This window comes from Arachis hypogaea, chromosome 7 (assembly GCF_003086295.3).
Source record: "Arachis hypogaea cultivar Tifrunner chromosome 7, arahy.Tifrunner.gnm2.J5K5, whole genome shotgun sequence".
NCBI lineage: Eukaryota > Viridiplantae > Streptophyta > Magnoliopsida > Fabales > Fabaceae > Arachis > Arachis hypogaea.
The window spans coordinates 50,611,895-50,623,406 of NC_092042.1; positions in this window are offsets into that span (position 1 = coordinate 50,611,895).

Below are 11,512 nucleotides of genomic sequence, written 5' to 3' on the forward strand. Positions count from 1 at the left end.
TTTATGATCCTCCCGGAGATGCACAACCTAGAGACCAATGTCTGGGTTAGCTACCAGATGTGTCAGGTTTTGAAAAAATAACCGACATATGAGCTCACTGCCAGTAGGATAGACATTCATCATATGCATATGTGTGCTTTGTTTGCTATGCCTTAATTGGGAATGCTTATTGATGACATTCTGCTAATTGTTGTAATTGTTACTTGAACTAATTGTTTTCTACCAGTGCTTGCCTTGTCTGTTTGTTTTGTCTATGCAAATTATCGAAGATGGAGGTACGGAAGAAAGGTGGACTAGTTTAGAGTTGCGGTTAAAGTTAAACTAGGTATAGAATTCCCTAGAAGACCACCCCTTTTTATGACTTCTGTTTAGTAATTTAAGCTTTATAATTTGAGAGTTGGCGTTCTAGGATTGCCTCAGGCATTCCCAGGACCTTATATACTATGTGAGTGTCACCTTTACCATGCTAAGAACCTCCGGTTTTCACCCCATACCGTGTTGTTATTTTTCAGATGCAGGTCAGAAGGCTCCTTGGTAGGCATCTGGATTCCTGAAGCAGAGTAGTTCCTGGGATATTTTGGTTTATCAGCTTATGTATTTATGTACTTGAGCACTTAGCTTTCTCTCCAAGGAATTAGATTATTTTGTTCCTCATAGAGGTTTAAGGAGAGTTAGGGCCTCATTTCTGTATTTTGGATATTTTGGAATACTTGTATATATATGTAAATATTTCTCCAACCAGCCTTGGCTTCACAGGCTGAGTCAGGAGCTAGTTGAGCTATATTCTTGGCTCTCTATTTACTCTTTCGCTTGTTCACATCTTTAATCTTTAGGTTTCTTTACACGCAAGTTACTTCCATTTCCGGAGCGTTGCGCTTGTTATTTTGCGATTTTGTTTTACCCATTTTTCAAGGCTCCTAGTTTATTATATTCTTTTATATATTATATGTATGATTATATTTTAGAGGTCGTAGCGCCTCGCCACCTCTATTTTACATCCTAGGCGTAAAGCTCTGTGTGGGAGGGTGTTGCATTATGTTATCAAAGCAGTTCGTTCCTATAAAGCCTAAGGATGGACTGACTATGCTTCTGTGCATTCTTTGTGTGTGTCTATGTGCTATTAGGATATCTAACTGATATATGTGGCATAAATGTTCATGAGCATGCATTTGGGACCTGAAGTACTAGACTTGCAATATTGAGACTGATCAACTTGATATCACTTGTTTGGTGTGTATAGGGGCCAGATGTCGACTCACGGACGTGGACACGGGCGAGGTAGAGGCAGAATAAGAAATGCTATACCAGAAGCAACAGAAAATAATCCTGAACCTGTAGACTTCATAGCTGCCCTAGGGAATATGGCCGCGGCGATGCAAGCGACAGCCGAAGCCCTGGAAAACCAAATAAATAATAGAAATAATGGCAATAACGGGGATAATGGTCCTATGATGCTTTCCTCTTTTCTGAAGGTTCATCCTCTGACCTACAGAGGAACCTCAAACCCTACTGATGTGAACAACTGGGTTCAAGCTATAGAGCGAGCTTTATAGGCTCAGCAGGTTCTTGAAGAATAATAGGTTGAGTTTGGAACCTACCAGCTGCAAGGTGAGGCTCAACATTGGTGGCAGGGCATGAGGCGTATTCTGCAGCCTGATGGGGTTGTAATTTCTTGGGAATTAATTTGAACAGAGTTTTATAAGAAGTACTTTCCCAATTCAGTCAGAAATACTAAGGAACTTGAACTGCTTCAGCTAAAACGAGGCCAGATGACTGTTACTGAGTACACTAGCAGGTTTGAGGAATTGTGTCATTTTTCACGGATTTATCAAGGAGCTCCTGAGGATTTTGTTGAGTGAAAGTGTATCAAGTATGAGGGAGGCCTTCGGAGCAATATTCTAAGCTTCATTGCACCTATGGAGATCCGGGTGTTTTTTGAACTTGTGAACAAGAGTTGAATAGCTGAGTAATGTGTGAGAAACACAGTTATGGCAAAGAATGATAATCGGGAGTCCCGCCGAAGAGATTACCATCAGGACTTAGCACCAAGGAGTCAAGAATTCAAGAAGACTGAGAACTACCGACCCAATAGGCAGCATAAAAACAAGCAAGGTCTGTGTTACCGATGCGGATCACCCGGACATCTAGTTAAGGACTGTCCTAATCCATGTGGTGAAAACTCATGATGCAGATAGATCATAATCACCAGGTTAAGGTAATGGCAATGATTGAATTTAAGGAGCAATGTATCATTCTAGGATACCATGGTTACATCGCAAGTCAGTAACCCAAGCATCTCCATACTCATTACTCGAGCTTACTTCAACATCATCGATGGCTATTTAGTAACTCTCCCGATTCTACTTCTTAGTTCATAGTTTTGTTTAAATTTGGAAGCTCTTTTAATAATTGGAGTAGATAGTTCTTTCAAATTATTTGACTCCTCTATGCGTCAGCTTCATATTTTAACTTGAAAAGGTGTACTTGTTCTCAACTCACACGCAATCAACTTTCATCACTATCAATCACAAATTCAACCCCTTACTATGTCATCAAACAACCTAGAGTCAATCTCATCGTAAGCCTACTCGCAATCTCCCACAAATTTCCAACTTTTTCAACTCTCGTCATTGGTCCTACAAAACAATTATAAACAGTTCACGATTACTCGATAAGCTTTTTGACATTCGCAATGGATCAACTACTTTCCCAATACTATTTCATACTTGCACGAGCCTTGCCTAGGCGTACTTATGTAAATCCCGAACATGAGAAATTCGCCGCTAGTGGAGCTGCTCACCTCCGTAATATGCACTCTCCAAAAGTTAGTTGAAGCTTACTTGACTTGATATTCCCTGTTCTCTGTCGATCACAAGATCAAGTTGAATTTCTTCCCACAATGTACTATAATTTTCTCCTTGTGAATGTTGTCATTCAGCTTGTATTGTTTCTAAATATAGCCATCAAGGCGATGACTCATTAAGAGCAAAACTTTTAAAATACAAAAGATGTAATGTGGAGTATACCACAACAAAAAGAGATTTAAAGTTTTAATTTTTGCCTACCGTATTGCCTGTGGTTCAATCGACGTGTTAAGATACGCTGATTACTTAGATGCCCCAATATAACAAGATTTGAACTTTGAGAGGAGAAACCAACCTTTGTGTCGAGATTCATCACATCTAAACCTAATGATACATTAACCAAGGATTTAATACCATTAGGTAATTATAAATCGAATGACGAAAAATCCATCCATCTTTCACCTATTGGAAGAAAAATGACCTGGCAATATATTAAGGTGGCGCGATATGTTAGTCATTCTGATATCAACCCGACCCTGGAAGATTGACAACCTAGGTCCTAATTTGAAAACCAAGACAATAGAAAAAAGGTTAGTGAAATTTAAGCTATGATTCCAACTACGTGATCCCAACCAAATGATTTAATTGGAAGTGAAGACCAAGATAGTTAGAAAAAGAGAAGTTGCACTTTCTTAGAAATTATCTCGATGAGGTTAGGAGCGGAGAGTAATTGAGACCAAGCAATTAAAACCAAGGAGTATTGAATCCGAAATGAGACGACTACCCACACCTCTTTTCAGGTAACTGAATCTGAATTTTGAGGACAAAATTCTTAATTAGGTGGGTAGGATGTAAACCCCGTAAAATTAGCAAATAATTAGTCAATAAATTAAATTTTAATAAGAAAAATTAAAAATATAAATCTAATATTAAAATAGGATAGAGCTCGTTAAAACAAGAATTCTGATACCAATTTCAAAAAATTCGGCCCAAAATTGGGCCGAACGGGGCATGTGGGACCAATCGTTTTATTTAAATAAAATGAGCTCAACTCATTCTTCTTCTTCTTCAAAGAAGAACCGTGTAGCATGCAAGGAAAGAGGGAAAAGGGTTCCAAACCCTTGGCATAGTTTCAATCCTCTGTAACTTTCAATCCGGAACTCTGATTGACGAGCCGTTTGTGGCCACGCGTTCGTCTTGGAGTCCTCTTCAATTCTATCTGAACAAAGTGGTAAGTTTCTCTTCAATTCATTCCCAGTTCTCTGTGCCCCTTTTCTACACAAAAATTTTTGAGGATTTGAGTGTTCTTGATCATTTTGGTAGTTTAGGTGCAATCTATGATTGGATAATTGTTGGATTGTAAATCACTAATGGGTAAGGTAAGAAAATTCTAAACCATTGTGAGTTATCCAATTTTATGTACTTAGTGCTAATTTAGTGAATTGTATAAATTAGATTGAAATTATGTTAGAGTGAAGTTTAGATTGGTGAATTGGAGCTTTCAGAACAACTTTGGTGGTTGGATTTTTGGGAGTGAAACTTGTGAGCTTGCATTGTGAGGTTGTCTCGAGTAATACGTGAAAATCGGCTAAGGTATGGTTTAGGTTTCATGTATGTAATATATAATGTTCTGTGAAGACTTAGGCTAGTTGGCTTTAAGATAGGTATGAATTTATGAGTATGTAAATTGATTAGTATTCCATGACAAATGTTGTGTTTTGGCTTGGTTGTGGATGTTGGAATTTAAATGATGGATTTTTGAAAGATGAATTATTGATGCTTATAAAGTGGGAAACGAAATGAATATGAGTATATTGGAATTAATGATTATGAGTTGATGATATTGTTAATGTATGAGGTTGAAATTTTGTGGCTTGTGCTTGTTGATGGGTTAATGATGTTTTATGGATTGCTATTAAGGAATTGAGGATATAAGTTAATGAATTTTAATGTTGTAGCCTGTTGTTGGAATAGTGGATTTTTGAAAGTGTATGAGTTTCATGGGTTGGTATGAGCATTAATGTGATAGTAGTTGGAGTTAATAAAAAGAGGCATGGTATGTTGCAAATGTGCAGGTTTTGTAGGTCATGGTATGTGAATTTGGTAAAAATGGGAGTTTAGTATAATTTGGTTAAAACTCAATTTTGATGAACTTTGGTAGTCCATAACTTGCTTATCAAATTTTGGATGAAGATGATGTTTGTTTCAAATTTAAGGAGGTTTTATAAGCTTGAAAATGATATAACATTTGCGGAAAACCGAATTTTGTAGGGAAAGTTATGAACACTAAAAATTTGGTGCTAAAAACTGTACTTTTAATGTTGCAGCAGACTCAGGAAATTCTGGTGTGTGCCTACGTACACTGCTGTGCGCACGCACCCAGCAGAAACAAAAATTTATGTGTGCATACGCACGCCTCTGTGCGCGCGCACACCTGGTGCTTTTCAGAAAGTGTGCGTACGCACACCTTTGTGTTCACGCACACACCAGGGTATGCTTTATGCTAGTGGTGCTCGCACAGGTGAGTCGTACGCATATCAAGAAACTTCTGTCTGGTGTGCACACGCACGAATCTGTGCGCATATAGACGTTCTGTTTTCTTTCTAAGATGTGCGCACGCACACACTCCGTTTTCCAGCACCTGTATTTTAATGATTTAAGCATGGTTTTGAACCCCTAAATCTCTATTTTTGTCCTGTTAACCTTAGATTTTACTAGTAAGCTTAGTAATTAGTTGCAGTTAGGGATTTGAGATAACTTGAGAAAGTAGAAAAGGGGTAAACAAGATGAATTGTGAGGGAAATGGTGTGAAGCTGAATGAATATACGTCGATATGGTTATAAAGAATGAATATAAGGACATGATGTTGATAAATGATGAGATTTAAGATTACTGTGTGTAGCCAAATTGGTCGATGGCAAAGTCTGGGTGTAATCCCGCTTGCGTATTAATTTGAAAATGTGTTCGGATGGCAAGTTGACGGTGGAAGTTCCCTCTCTTGTCGTGATGTGGATGTGGGGAAGGTGGAAAGGCAATCTTCTTTGTATTGTATCCCCCACGTCCTTCTCTGGTTGCAAGGTGGAAAGGCACACTCCTTCGATGTGGAAAGGCACTCTCCTTCGTGAAACCTCCAGGAGAAGGTGGAAAGGCACTCTCCTTCATTTATAATCATTCTGGAGATGCGCAACCTAGAGATCAATGTCTGGGTTAGCTACCAGATGTGTTAGGTTCTGGCAAAATAACCGACACATGAGCTCACGGCCAGTAGGATAGACATTTATCATATGCATATGTATGCTTTGTTTGCTATGCCTTAATTGGGAATGCTTAATTTATTACATTTTGCTAATTGTTGTAATTGTTACTTGAATTACTTGTTTTCTACATGTGCTTGCCTTGTTTGTTTGTTTTGTCCATGAAAATTATCGGAGATGGAGGTACAGAGGAAAGGTGGACAGGTTTAGAGTTAAGGTTAAAGTTAAGCTATGTTTAGAATTTCCTAGAAGACCACCCCTTTTTATGACTTCTGTTTAGTAATTTAAGCTTTATAATTTAAGAGTTGGCGTTCTAGGATTGCCGCTGGCATTTCCAGGACCTTATATACTATGTGTGTGGCACCTTCACCATGCTGAGAACCTCCAGTTCTCACCCCATACTATATTGTTGTTTTTCAGATGCAGGTTAGAAGGCTCCTCGGTAGGCATTTGGATTCCTGAAGCGGAGTAGTTCCTGGGATATTTTGGTTTATCAGCTTATGTATTTATGTACTTGAGTACTTAGCTTTCTCTCCAAGGAATTAGATTATTTTGTTCCTCATAGAGGTTAAAGGAGAGTTAGGGCTTCATTTCTGTATTTTGGATATTTTTGGATACTTGTATATATATGTAAATATTTCTCCGGACAGCCTTGACTTCGCAGGCTGAGTCAAGAGCTAGTTAAGTTGTATTCTTGACTCTCTATTCACTCTTTTTCTTGTTCATATCTTTAATCTTTAGGTTTCTTCACACGCAAGTTACTTCTATTTTCGGTACGTTGCGCTTGTTATTTCGCGATTTTGTTTTACCCATTTTTCAAAACTTCTAGTTTATTATATTCTTTTGTATATTATATGTATGTATTATATTTTAGAGGTCGTAGCACCTCGTCACCTTTGTTTTACATTCTAAGCGTAAAGCTCTGTGTGGGAGGGTGTTACAGTTTCACTGCACCTACGTAATATATTTAGAAGTTGGAGTAATCTAAATTTTAATTGTCATTAATTTTAATTATTTTTTTGTAATCACTAATTTATTGTCTTACTTACGTAATATTTGTTTCATATTTTTCAAAGTGGACTAATAATTTATTCTGATGTTTTAACAAAAATATTTTCAAATTTTATCATAGTTGAATTTAAAAAATATAAAATACTTAAATTAATTTATACAATTGACAAATTTACTCATAACATCCATAAGTTCATACCATAACATCCATAATTTTATATTAATAACATTTATAATTTCATATTCATAAATTCATAATTTTATACGTATGATGTCCATAATTACTAAATTTTTACAATTAATATTACCAAATTTCAAACTATGTATCTTATTGTATTTTTTAAATTATTATCTCATATATACACTAATGGGTCATAATTTTAATTATTTTAATATTTTTTATTTAATATTCATATGTATGCTTATTTGTTGATTTTAATATAATGAGTTAATAATTACTTTTAAAAATTTATTTCTTAATTTTTATTTATATTTTATGTTCTATTTTAAATTTTTAAAAGTCTATATGTAGAATATGAGTTGTATAGTAGAAGTTATTAAAAACTTAAAATATTTTAATTTAACATCCATAATTTTATATATATAACATCTATAATTTTAAACACATAATATCTAAAATTAATGAGTTGGTGTTAATTTATTATTTATTATTTTATTTTATAGGTTAAAAACTAATCATTTTAGACATTTTTAATAAATAAAGACTAATCAAATATAAGATATTTTTATTTTTATAAAATGTATTGAGGTGATTTGAGATTTTTTATGATTAAAATATCAAAATTTAAAATTTTTATTTGGTAAAAAAAATTATAGAATTATGAATGTAAAAATAATGAAAGAGCATTTTTTGAGATTTAATTCACATTAAATTTAGAATTGACTTTTAGTGTAATTAAATGAGAAAAGATAGTTATAGAAAGAAATTAATTGTATCAATTAAGTCCGGATAGTGATTCACACTCTCTTATAAGTACAAATGTTATTGATCATGTATTTTTATTTATTATGTATAATATTTTGGCTACTTAACATTACTCTATTTTATTAGTTGAGTAACTTGATTTTGGACTATCCTTTAAAGATTGTGTCATTCACCAAAAATTTTAGTGTCATTCACTAAAAATTTTTGTTATTCATAACAAAGTCTTGTATTTATAACTAAGCTTTTGTTATTGTTGAAATAATTGGGTTTCTATATTTAATTAAGAAAAAAAAATGATAATAATAGTGATGGTGATGATAATAACGAAAGATGAGAAGGAAAAAAAAGAAAATAAAGAGATCAAATGAGAAATAAAAGAGGAGAAAAAAAGGAGGAGGAGGTAGTAATGACAATAACAATAACAAAAGAGAAAAAAATAAAAAAAAAAAAGAGAAGAAGAGATAAAACAAACAGTGTACTTACAAAGAAGAAGAAAAGAGAAGGAGAAGCACTTACGTAAAAGAAGAAAAAAAAGCACGCAAACAGTGATTTGGTTAGACTTGATTAAAAAATTATTTGGCTTGGTTGTCTAGCTTTTCTCTTTTATGAAACTTGCAAAAATCAAATCAGTTTATACTGATTTTAATACAAGTCTGATCCTAATAACAACTCATCTACTTTGATAATCGAATGAGTAATTTTACCGTCTAACTTAACAAGTCGGTCTAGTTTTTATAATAATGAATTTTAACATATGTATTATAAAAGATTATATAAAATAATACAATTGTTATTACTATGAAGCATAAAGTTTTTTTGTTTATCATCAGGTTTGAAATATTATTTTAATTTATTGTATTTTTTACTAACAATTATTTTTTATTATTGTTATTATTTATAATATTTAAATACTTACAATTAAATGATGGTTTGCTTTGATGAGGAGAGTGTAGGTGTGGTACATTTAATATCAAGGAGGGTTTTTCACAAGAGAACTTTTCAAAGTCTACAAAGGTCTCTTTTAGAGATAAAATCATTGGTCCAGAGAAATCAAAGGTTTTTGCACTTGCAGGATCTCTATCTGGAGATATATAGCGACGGAAGTGGTAAAACAGGGCAATTTCCAACCTCCTTGTGTAAACTTCACTGAAAAAGTGAAGCTTTGTTTGGCAGAGCCTTATCGAGAAACTTTGATAATCAAGGTCCTTGATAAATATTATAGTTACACAACTCTTTCACATAAGTTTCGGATGGTCTGCCGCATCAAAAGTAGCTTTGATCTGCTTGATGTGGGGTTTGGGTACTTCATGGTAAAATTCGATGCAACTGAAGATCATGAGAAGGTCATGTTTGGTGGCCTGTGGTTGATTGAGGGACACTATATTGCTGTAAAACCACAGGATGTAGATTTCTGGTCATGTGAGCAATCCTTCGGGTCTACACTTGTATGGTTTTGGGGTTGGGGCTCCTAATCCGGTGCTATCAGGAACATGCCATGATGTGTATTGCTTCTGTAATAGGAGTTCCCATTAAAGTGGATGATGAGAAAAAGATTTGTGCCGATTCCGAAGTTTAAAATAGAATTTCTTCCGGTGCAAGTATAGTCCAAACCGGCAATGGATCCTCTCAATCAAATTTTAAATTCAAAGACGTCACAATCAATACAAAATAACTGGAAGTTTTTAAGTCCCGGGTCGTCTTCCCTAAGAGTTGTAATGAAGTGCTCAATTATTGGCTATGGGAGATTTGGGGGTTTTGATTGTAAGAGGCAAAAAATTAAAATGGCAAGTAATTAAATGGGAAGCAAGTAAAAGCAATAAGAATGGAAATTAAATGGCAAAAAGGGCTCTTGGCAAGAATTGGGGAATTAAGGATTCCTATCCTAGTTATGGACCACAAACATGGTAATTGTGTAGAATTAATCCCAATTAGTCCATCCTAACATCGAGAATTAGTCAAAAGGGCATAATTGATCTCAATCCACAAGTCTTAGCCAACTCTATTAATGGAAGGCTTAGAGTTAGAGGAAACCAAATTAACTAACAATCCTAACACAATATAGAATGGACATCCACCACTCAAGTTCACCCAATTACCTAATTTTTCAACCAAGAGTGTGAAAAACTAGCCAAAAATCCAACCAACCATTTTATCAAACACTTGGAAGGTATAAAGAGAAGCATGATAAAATAACAAGAGATAATAAAATCTACAACTACCAAATGCAAGAAAACAATAATAACAACTAAATTAAACAATAAAAAACATAAAACATAAATTGCATTAATTAAAATTAAAAGTAACAAAGTGTCATAAACATAAAAGAACAAAATAAAGGAAATAACAAGTAGAATTAAAGAACAAGAGTGCAAGAACAATAAATGGCAAGGAAAACTAAATGAAAACAAGAATTAAACCTAAATCTAAGAGAGATCTAACCTAATCTACCCTAATTCTAGAGAGAATGAAGAGCTTCTCTCTCTAGAATATGACCTAAAGTATGTATCTAATCTACCCTAATTGCTCTCTACTTGACATGGAGTGATGCTTCTTTGATATAGCACTCAATCAGCTTCAGAAAGTCTAAAATTGGGCTCTGGAGGCCCAGAAATTGCCCCCAGCATTTTTTTAAGTGAGTCACATACGCTGATTCGTGCGTACGCACATATGGTTGTGTGCTCCTCGTCGATTTCTTCATGTTTGCTCCCAATTGCATGCTTCTCTTCCACTCTTATCAAGCCATTCCAACCTATTATACCTGAAATCACTCATCAAAACCATCAAGGTATCGAGTGGAATGAAAGTGAAATAAAATTGATCAAAATAAGCATAAAATAGCATGTTTTCACAATTAGACAGAATTTAGAGAGAAAACACAAAAGTATGCTATTTAGATGAATAAATGTGGGTTTGTGTGATGAAATCCATCCAAATCAATCCAAAATTTATCATCAAATATGGATTCATCAGTGGACCTAGCCAGTAAATTAGTTGAGAGAGTACAATATATCCGAGCATGTGTTCAAATAAATTTAGGACTGCCGGTGATCAAGTATATCATTGTGGAAGAAGTAACTCATGCAGTAGAGTATGAAAGTTTAAATTTAATTTGTAATTCTTGTGCACGTTATGGCCACGATATGGCACAGTGCTTGGGTAGTGGCTCCAAGAAAGGAAATGGTGTTGATTCCAATGCCACCAAGCCTCGGGACGGTACAACGGCCGTGCCAAATTCTGAGCCCAAAATTCAAAATTCAAATGAAGTAGAACCTGATGTGGTAGGTGGCGTTACTGACGAGAATCCCGCACCGAATTTGCAAGAGGATTTGGCGGCTAATAATTTGCATGGAAATAACATTGAGGAGACATGCATGCATGTTGAATAGAGCAAGTTGTGAGGAAAGGTAAAACCAAGCTGGTCCAGAAGTAATCTAACAAGGCCCAAAGAGGCACTCAATCCAGAACTGGTTTGGGTAGGGTAACCAGGCCCACCATCC